Source organism: Bubalus kerabau, chromosome 4, assembly GCF_029407905.1.
Source record: "Bubalus kerabau isolate K-KA32 ecotype Philippines breed swamp buffalo chromosome 4, PCC_UOA_SB_1v2, whole genome shotgun sequence".
Lineage (NCBI taxonomy): Eukaryota > Metazoa > Chordata > Mammalia > Artiodactyla > Bovidae > Bubalus > Bubalus kerabau.
Window position 1 is genome coordinate 108,680,628 of NC_073627.1, and position 10,950 is coordinate 108,691,577.

The 10,950-nt window shown below is 40.6% G+C and overlaps 1 long non-coding RNA gene across 1 annotated transcript in view; it reads right to left on the bottom strand.

Annotated features, from left to right (window-relative positions):
* The window catches only part of LOC129650072 (uncharacterized), a 50,559-nt gene extending 40,750 nt beyond the window's left edge, over positions 1 to 9,809 (bottom strand). The window contains exon 1 of the long non-coding RNA XR_008713567.1: positions 9,668 to 9,809. This is a non-coding gene — a long non-coding RNA (uncharacterized LOC129650072). The remainder of the gene's footprint in view (positions 1 to 9,667) is intronic.
* Positions 9,810 to 10,950: the final 1,141 nt, after the last annotated feature.

Here is a 10,950-nt window from a genome sequence, read left to right on the forward strand (position 1 = left end):
CTAGAAGCTGTTAAAGGGGCTCCATGCAGCCTCCAAGGACTCGTACGAAACACCACTGGTATAGGTCAAACATGAGAGTTGCTAAGACCAGAGGAAAATGATATCCCTCCTCTCCCTACATGAAGAAAGCCAAGGGGATAGATAGGTCACTCAAAAACTCACAGTAGAAACACAGTAAGAGAAGATGAGAAGCCATACCTCTGGAAGTCAGATCAAAATGCTTTTCACTATTTCTCAGCTGCCACTCAATCAAAATAAGATCTCCCTAGAAAAGACCTGTGTTGGAGGTAGCACAGACTACACCTCAGGTATGCTGTAAGTCTTGGTACCATGTGAGCACCTCACCTGTGCAAAAGCAGGTATCTGCATATCACAGACTCTGCTCTCAGTGTCAAGACTGAGTCTGAGTCACTATGTCTGTCTCTCGGATCTTATATTCTCCCATCTCTCTTGTTTATTCTTTCCTGATACCCATTGGTATAGCAGGAGAGAAGAAGAGCCATGAGTGGGTGGGGGAAATAGACAGGATCCTAATGTCAACTTCTTAGATGTCTCCAAGTCACCATCTTTCTAGGGACACATTATTCTTTTGGATGTAAGTAAAGTTGATTTCAACCCTCATTTTCTATAATACACTAGAAAACTCAGCATTCTGCCCGTTAATCCCGGGTCACCTCAGGCCCCAAGTTTCTGCTTCTGGGACCCAATATCAGCAAGTAATTGAGAAGCTTGGAGGAGAACCCATCCAAATGCTGACATTCAATGTCATTGTCCTCCCGAGCAGCACACTGGAGGATTCACCTGCCAATTCTGAGATTCTTTCACGATTCTCATTTGCTTTGGGAAACCTGGGAGGAGCCTCACACCCTGCCGTGTGTAGATCAGAAACAAAAATGGTTTGTTTTGCCTTTAGTTACAGAATCCGTATCTCATAGCCTGTAAAAAGGAATGTCAATAAAAATTTTTTGTTTTAAACCTTGTTTCTTCGTCCTGATAATAAAGCTCCTTGGAGATGTCCTTGTCATCACCACTCTCATTAGATGAACCATCCATCTGGGGCTACCTGAGCAAGACTCTCTGGTTAACCCAGCTGCTACTTGAAACCTAACCTAGGGCAACACTAAAATAACTCCCTGGGCTTCTGACCTCCAAGAACAGGGTCAAACCACGCATTCCTGTCCCACTGGACTCCATGATCATTGATCAAAAATCAGAAAAATGACCAAACTGGGGAAGGTCATGCTCTGTGGTCAACCTGGAACTTCAGCTCTCTCACACTGATCAGTATACCAGGGAAAGTTCACCCAAACTACAATCTCTTGACACTGTAGCCCCCATACCCATCACAATGTCTGACACATTATACATTGTTAATAAATGTTTGTTGGATTGACTTGACTTGTGGAGGTCAATATAATGCGAACAAGAGCAAGTTGAGGCAGTTCAATTAGGTGCCTTAACTTCCCATACTGAATTTTTTTATTAAAATTTTAAATCAGAAACAGGCATATCTGGCACCCTAAATTCTCTGATAACACTGCATCCTCTAAACCACCTACCTCTCCCTGACTTTTATAAGCATAAATCAGAATCTGTGGTATTTGAATAGGGTTTTTGAAGGGTCTAATCTTATCTCATGACCATATTAAATCTACATTTATTAAAATGTGTCACTTTATAGGCCATTCCGGCCCCAGTCCAGCTTGTAGGAGGATGTAAGAATGAGTTTATGATTAAAACCCTTTTGGAAAACAGGAACAAATGATAACCAGTTGTGATACTTTTCCACATTTTTACAATATTTAAAAATATGTTCAGATATCCAAAACTGATCCCACAATTTGATTTATTTACAAGTCCCCTGAAGTGCTTAATAAGTACAATATGGTACAATGAAAATCATGCTTATTACTGCTATTGGGTTGGTAATTCTCCAAGATGAAATCATACTTTTCAGGTTATAAATATACATTTTATTGTTGATTTTATGCTGCATTTTGAAATACTGCTTCTCTGCTTTCATATTTTCAGGGCCTTACAAGGGCATCATAAATCAGCCCCAAACTGGAGGAATGCTAATTGATATCAGGTGATTTCAAAATGAAGGCTAGGTTAAACTTGCTGGGTTTCATAAATTCCAGTTCTTGTGGAACTCTTTCAAAAGCAAGACTTGCAAGGAATTCATATTTGAAGATTAATTAAATAAATGTAAGCCCATTAGACATTTTAAATTTCTGTAAGAGGGCTTAGCAGAGGTGTGTAGCAACTCAGTACAAATGCCAACATACAGAAATATGGAAGAGATAGGACATACAAGATGCCTTGTCATAGGATCCAACACTTTCTTAGCTAAAAAAAAAGGAAAATTCTATTATCCATAAGTTGATCTGAATGATTTTTCTAACCTTCGTTTTGCCCCTTTCTCTGTTCTTCTGATATTACCATCCATATTAATTGCATTGCACTGAATTCTAGGCATAAGTCAACAGGTGTTACTGGGAAGGGCAAAATTTCCATTTCTCAATTTGTTAGACCAAAAACAATGATACACTTCAGACTGGGCAGGGGGAGGCAACTGACCAGCATAAATGCTGGCACATCAACTTATAATTTCTATGAGATAAGCTATGCGAGATAGAAAAATTAAACTTTGAGTAGTTGCACATTAATCCCTCTCCAAAAATTACTATAACAGCATTTCCCAAAATGTGTTATTTCATGTAAGAATACGTACAAAAAATGTTCATATTTGGTGATTGTGTGTGTGATCAAATCTATAAGTTAATGAAAATTATTGCTGAGAAAGAGAATAAGTTTTAACGGTTACTTAAGTAAAAATAATGATCAAATAATTGCCTAGTCTTGGTAATTCATAGAAAAAGGCAAAAGTACAGAGTGAGGTAACATGAAAATCAGTGAATTTTGAGACTCATGTATTAGAAAATATGTCCAAAAAATCTTATGCTCAAATCATATAATACTAAAACTAAAGCTCTCAGCTATCAGTGTTGTTCAACTCCTTCATTTTAAAAATACAGAAACTTGAGGCCTGAAAAATTAAAATACTACTGAAAGTTACAAGCTAGTTATCAACAAAACCAGAACAAGAAATGAGGTTACCCGCACCTGGGCTAGTTCTCTATTCATTTGATGATAGTAAAGACAGCAACCCAGCCATCTGCAATCTGTCCCTCTCCATAAAGTAACCAGGCCAAGAACTGACACAGGAAACTATTTCTCACCTTGGTCAGCTCACAGGTCACTTGAGACACTCTTAATCACACTAAAAAAAGTTCTGCTAAAGGAGACAGTGACGTTTTTGCTTTTTTGATCTTTTGCAAGTTACAGAGAAAAACCAATATTCTAAAAAGAGATTATAAACTGTGGACTGTAACATTTCTTGATCATTTTGTTTTAATTACTTCCTTAATGATTTACATTGACAGCATTAGATTACCATGCAGCAAATACAGGACCCCCACTCTTCTTCCCACCTCTTCTCTTGTCCTCTTATAGCCCGTGGATATTATCCAAGAGTGAAGAAGGCACAGGTGAGGGCTGACTGAATCCCACAAATGCTGAGTTCAAAGTGTGTGTGTATGTGTGTGTGTGTGTGTGTACACGCACATTTGCATACAATTGGTTGCTCACTTGGAAGGGGTGCTCACAGTGAGTATAATGTGTGGTAAGTGCTGTCTCATTCCAGAAAAACATCTACTTCTGCTTTATGATTACACCAAAGCCTTTGACTGTGTAGATCACAACAAACTGTGGAAAATTCTTCAAGAGATCGGAGTACCAGACCACCTTACCTGCCTCCTGAGAACTCTGTATGCAGGTCAAGAAGCAATAGTTAGAACCGGACATGGAACAATAGACATTCCAAATCGGGAAAGGAGTACATCAAGGCTGTATATTGTCATCCTGCTTATTTAACTTATATGCAGAGTACATCATGTGAAATGTCAGGTTGGATGAAGCACAAGCTGGAATCAAGATTTCCAGGAGAAATATCAATAACCTCAGATATGCAGATGACACCACCCTTATGGCAGAAAGCAAAGAACTGAAGAGCCTCTTGATGAAAATGAAAGCGGAGAGTGAAAAAGCTGGCTTCAAACTCAACACTCAGAACACTAAGATCATGGCATCTGGTCCCATCACTTCATGGCAAATAGATGGGGAAACAATGGAAACAGTGACAGATTTGATTTTCTTTGGCTCTAAAATCACTGCAGATGGTGACTGCAGCCATGAAAGAAAAAGATGATTGCTCCTTGGAAGAAAAGCTATGACCAACCTGCTACTGCTGCTGCTAAGTCGCTTCAGTCGTGTCCGACTCTGTGCGACCACAGAGATGGCAGCCCACCAGGCTCCCCCGTCCCTGGGATTCTCCAGGCAAGAACACTGGAGTGGGTTGCCATTTCCTTCTCCAATGTATGAAAGAGAAAAGTGAAAGTGAAGTCACTCAGTCGTGCCCAATTCTTAGTGACCCCATGGACTGCAGCCTACCAGGCTCCTCTGTCCATGGGATTTTCCAGGCAAGAGTACTAGAGTGGGTTGCCATTGCCTTCTCTGATGACCAACCTAGATAGCACATTAAAAAACAGAGACACTTCTTTGCCAACAAAGGTCCATCTAGTCAAAGCTATGGTTTTTCCCGTAGTCATGTATGAATGTGACAGTTGGACCATAAAGAAAGCTGAGCGCCAAAGAATTGATGCTTTTGAACTGTGGTATTGGAGAAGACTCTTGGACTGCAAGGAGATCCAACCAGTCCATCTTAAAGGAAATCAGTCCTGAATATTCATTGGAAAGACTGATGCTGAAGTTGAAACTCCAATAGTTTGGCCACCTGATGGGAAGAACTGACTCATTGGAAAAGACCCTGATGCTGGGAAAGATCGAAGGCAGGAAGAGAAGGGGATGACAGAGGATGAGATGGTTGGAGAGCATCACTGACTCAATGGACATGAGTTTGAGCAAGCTCTGGGAGTTGGTGATGGACAGGGAAGCCTGGCGTGCTGCAGTCCATGGGATCACAAAGAGTCGGATATGACTGAGCAACTGAACTAAACTAAACTGAGGTGCTGTCTCCAACACTCTCCTTTTCTAGGCATTTCCTTGATCACCAAGAAAATCAGACAGAAGTCTAGTTCTGCCTAGTAGAAGCTACAACAGGTTGACCTCCAACAAGATAAGGAAGATTGGATTCCCATATTTGTTGCTCTTTTGAGGAGAACATGGAACTTTCCAATAACCAGAGGACAAAGAAAGGGAAGTAAGTAATTCAATGCTCACTGTGAACCAGCCCTTGAGATATGTCCCATTAATACTCTCTTTGACCTCACAGGGGACAAAGTATCATCTCCATGTAATAGAGAATGGAAGATCTGAAGAAGCTGAAGAATTTGCCCAAAGGCACCTAGATTCATCTGACTCTAAAGTCTATTTTCACCTTGTAGCTAAATAAATTAAAATACAATTTAAAAAATGAGGTAACGTCTAGGGTCACAGACAGGTAGTAGCAGAGGTGAGACCAGAAAGAATCATTGACTCTGGTCCAGTGCTTTTTCTACAACTTTTAGAGAATTCTATAATTTGCAAACCCAGAACTGACAAAACAAAACAAACAGGTTAGTACAAGATTAACATGTGAGGTGTGTTAGCACAGGGGTGTGTGTGTGTGTGTGTAGTTGCATTTATTATCTATGTTATGTACCTATGTCAGCTATATGTGTGGCAAGGAGAGAAATTTAAACATTAATGGATTGTGCTTCTATTTACATTTCCATTACCAAAAGCTAATTGTTTGTAAGAGAAAAGAATGTTTTCCCTTAAGAAAATTTCTCCTTGTACTACATTAGTAAATAAAAGGGTGTACCAAAACTGGCATTCTGGATGAACTTAAGACTGATGAAATTCAAACATTCTTGTGAAAAGCAAACAACTTCTGTAGTCAAACAATAAATCACTAAATGAATTTATTCCGTCCCTGAAGATTAAACATCTAGACATATTACTGTATAATTTACTTTTAAAAGAATTTCTTTATTGTCAAATTTATATATCTTCTTTCCAGTTGCTTTTCATTCTACTGTAACCTCATCATTATACTTTGTGGATTTATTTGTTTTATATTAAACTACAACACCATCTTTTCTGCACATTAAATGAGAAGACAGAAACTCCAGAAAAGAATATTCCTATAACACTGGCAAGGATAAAACTGACAAACATAACAATTAATGTTAAAAACTCAGTGGCATTACCCATTTGTAATTTATGTCATTATCTAAACTAGGAGCCTCTGAGACAGAGGGTCTTGGCTCTGTAGGGCCGTTCAGGAACCTAGAATTTTTCTATCCCGTGGCTGAACCAACTTCTAGGATTTAAGGTTCTCTACTGTATGCTAAGTCACTTCAGTCATATCCAACTCTTTGCGACCCTATGGACTGTAACCCTCCAAGCTCCTCTCTCCATTGGATTCTCCAATGGAGAATCAAAGACTACTGGAGTGGACTACCATGCCCTCCTCCAGGAGATCTTCCTGACTCAGAGATCTAACGAGAGACTCTTTTGTGTCTCCTGCATTGACAGTCAGGTTCTTCACCACTAGCGCCACCTAGGAAGCCCTCTCTACTACTTGGGATCCTTGGGATCCTTAGCAAACTACTGAAGGATGACAGAGCATGGAGATTGAGTGGAAAGACTGCAGGGGCCAGGGGTGGAATTATGCCCATATACCATTGACAACAACCTAGTTACATGGACCCATCTACCTGCAGAGAAGGCTGGGACATTCAGTTTTTCTGTGTGCTAAGGAAAAAATATTTAATGAGATTTGTTGTGCACATAGCAGTCCTAAACAATTAAATCTTGATTATGGAAGAATTACATGTAAAAATTAAGCCATAGTCTACTTATAGAAGGTAAGTTGACAATAAAGCAGAATGAAGTGCCTTAAACTAACTCTGAATTTTAAATGTTTTTTGTAAGCTGTGTCACATCATTTGTGGAAGGAGATGGAGTTGTATATGTATGTACACACATGAGAATGTTATAAAAAATATCAGACAAAAACTAAACCTACATCTTTATGCCCACCAGGTTTTCCCCTTCAATGACTAATCCATTCCTTCTCTGCTTTAGTTTTCTCTCCAGATCACATTTCCTCCTTTGGTGTGAATCCTCCTACCACAAGCAAATTCTACTATAAATCTGTTTCCTAAAGATGGTCTTGACTCTATCCCTACTAATACCTTTTCATTAGAGAAGCTATTCCACCAAGGGGACACCTCTATGAACCAAGAAAATACCCCTGACATCAGCTACAACTGAACTGATCAAAGATGGATGCCTGACCCTTACTGAACCAAGGAGAGTCACTACTGCAGGAATTTGTAGTTGAGACTAAAGTCTAAAGCTGGGCATGAAAGGTCAAGTTGTTTGCCTGCCACAAAGCCATGCTTACGTCAACGACAGCCCAAAGTTACAGGAGAAAAGTAACCAAGAGCCTTGCAGAGGAAGATAACTGCAGAAAGCAGAACAGAGCAGACAAGCAGAAACACAGACATGAGAGAAGTACTCCAGAAAGAGAAAAAGGAAGACGGGAGCTGCCTAAAACAATGAGGCCCAGCTGTACCCCTGCCACTGGGATCCACAGCCTCCCCTACATCCTCACAATCAATCCCCCCTTTTCTCATGCTAATTCCAATGTGCTCTTTTTTAAATAATTAAATGACTCCTCTCTGCCTGAGATGCGTATTAGCTCCCTTCCTCCATCCATCCAACTTCCCCCCATTTATATAAGTAAAACCATCCCACAAAACATTTCTCTTTAGTTTCAGACTTGATAAAGACAATTCTCAAGGGACCCAAGTTTATAGACACTGTAGAAAATCTATGAAACAGAAATGAGGAGGCAGGGGGAAGAACTGATCCAAAGAAGTCATTCAAACAAAAGGAAAGCAGATGAATGGGGTGGGGTACTATCAGGAGTAACATCGATATTCTCATACAATCTATCCACTCCCTCTTCTGATTCTCTCAACACACCAAATTTCCCTCCCTGAAGTCGTCACATTTTATAATCTTTTCATGGAAGACATTTCATACCCCAAATCTACCTCATCCAAGTGTCTGCTCAAATATTACCTCTCAAAGAGGACTTCTTCATCCACACCAACCAATGTTCCCTGCCTACCCTTGTCATTCTCTAAAACATTGCGCTGGCACTCATAATCTGAACTTATCTTGTTGTTTTTTTTTAAATAACTTTGTTTCTTTACCTACTTATTTCCCAGCAGAATGGAACCTCCAAGGAGGAAAATAAGCTTCCTTGACTTGCTGTATTTCCAGCTACACCCAGATAGCTGGAAATACAGCTGCACCCAGATAGCTGGAAATACACCCAATTATAGGCACTCTGAAAAATATTTTTTTTCAAATGAATAAGTGAGATACCTCAAGTCCAGTGTCTCGACTCAAACTCATATCCAGCCACTGATATTTGGACACAGGACAGACATGCAGAGAGGTCTGCCTAGATGGGATAAGGGCAGCTTTTCTCTCTTGGAAATGTGGAGAGTGTCCATGAGGCAAAATACAATGAAAACAAAATACAAACTAAAGAGGAGCTGGTGACACAATTTGCAGCACAAATACTGGTTGTCAGGAATACTTCAAGGAAAGGATGTGCTCGCCCCACACCTTAAACAGCTGCATTCTGTTAGTAAACCCAGAGGTTCGACAACAAAATGAAACCAGGCTAAGCTAGGACATTGCAAAGATGAGATTTTAATAAAATGTCACTGTTGGCCTATATAAAGGGAATCCACAGCCAACCACTTCCTTAACTGTTGACAAAACAACATGGCTTTGGAAACAGTCTCTTTCTAAAACCATCCCTTCCTGCTGCCATCTTTATCTTCCTCCAAAATTTTGTTTTTCTAAAGCTGAGGAAAATATATCATCAAAGGGTGGAGACAGCCCATTGTGAGATTTACTGAGATGGAAAATTTTGGAGGAACAAAGCTCCTGGAAGACCGGGGCTGAGGTTACTCACACTCGTTTCCCTTGTGCCTCGTCCCAGAGCCTGGCATGGAGTAGACAACTGATGTTGTTGAATCAATAAATGACTAATAATAATATCATCATATAATCCTAGAGCTTGAGAGCTGGGAGAGCACTTTAAAATCAGCTCAATTTACAGAAGACAAGACTGAGGCTCAAAGGAAATAAACAATTGTTTCAAGATCACTGACTCCCAGACCAGGATTCAATGCATCCATCTTTTTTATACCCCTTCGTGCACTAACATACTGCTTTCCAGATTACAAACCCTTTTCCACATATGCGAGGATCACATTTGATCCTCACAGCCCCACTTGGAGCCAACAGGGGCAGGATGGTTATCATCTTTATTTTGCACTTCAAAGAAAGAGACAAAAAGAGCTTAAGACACTTGCCTACATTTATACAATTTCTTAGTGAGAGGTACCAAGACTAGACTCAGAGTTTCTAACCCCTGGTCTAGGGCTTTGTATAATCCACTGAAATTCATGGAAGATGAGGGCTTGGAGCTGAAAATATATTTACTTGCTAAGGCCGCCATAATAAAGTCCCATTGAAAAAATAGCCAAAACACAGAAATGTATTGTCTGACCATTTTGGAGGCTGAAGTATGAAATCAGTTTGCTTGCAGGGTTGAATTCTCTGAGAGGTATGAGGAAGGAGCTGTTCCAGGCCTCTCTCCTTCCCTTGCAGATGGCCTGTACCTCTTCATGTGTCTTCCCTCTATACCTGTCTGTCTCTGGGTCCAAATGTTCCCCCTTTTAAGGACACCATTCCTAGTGGATTAGGAACCCACCCTACGCCAGTATGACCTCATCTCAACTAATTACATCTGCTAAGTCACTTTAGTCGTGTCCGATTCTGTGCAACCCTATGGACTATAGCCTCCAGGCTCCTCTGTCCATGGGGATTCTCCAGGTAAGAATACTGGAGGGGGTTGCCATGCCCTCCTCCAGGGGATCTTCCCAAATTACATCTGCAACAACCCCATTTACAAATAAAATCACATTCTCAAGTATTGGGGGTTAGGCTTCAAAATACAAATTTGCTAGGGGAAGGAGACAAGACACAATTCAACCCACAACAGCTAGAAAGGGTTATAAAAATAGAAAGACAGTTTCTCGGTGAACTGATTGATGAACAACTCTAATGAGCAAAGATACAGATTGGTGGGGCAGGGCCAATGCGTACTGTAGGAAGAGGTAAGACAGGTAGAATGCCAAAGCCGAGGAGCCCAGACTTAGGATGGAAAGACCCTCCAGGAATCTCTCCCATGAAGAGTGTGGCAGATCCCTAAGGACCATGGAGGCAGAACATGCCCAGATATTTTCTGATAACCTTAGTCTCCCGCTCTGTGAATCTAAATAACAAAGTTAATCAGTTCAAATGAAGGGTGAATCTGTTTCTTTAGCATCCAGGATAGACCAAATAAAACAATCTTCCTTAAAGGAGGAGGAATGTAAGTTGTTTCAGTGGGTGGAGAAAATGTTCTTGGTGTCCCACATCACACCCTCTTGGCCCACCTCCAACTCTAGTTCCTGCCCATAATTCATAAGACTGTCCCCCTTCAAGTGTATATAAGTGCCTCTCTCTGCCTTTCTGCCTTGGAAAGTTCTGCAGACATGAGGGACCAGATATAGTGGATAACGAGGACCCATGATGTTTCCTGAAACCCCATGATGGTGCTGGATCAACTGCTGTCCATGGGATGGACAAACCTGGAGGCATTTTGTAACTTTCAAAAGGGGTAAAACAAACCCCACAACTGCCTATAGCAGAGGCCTCAATAGAGGCCTCTATTGTTTTCTTTTGCCCTTTCCCATCTCCTCACCTCTCTTTCATTTCTGCTTCTTGGGATCACCTCCAAAATATACT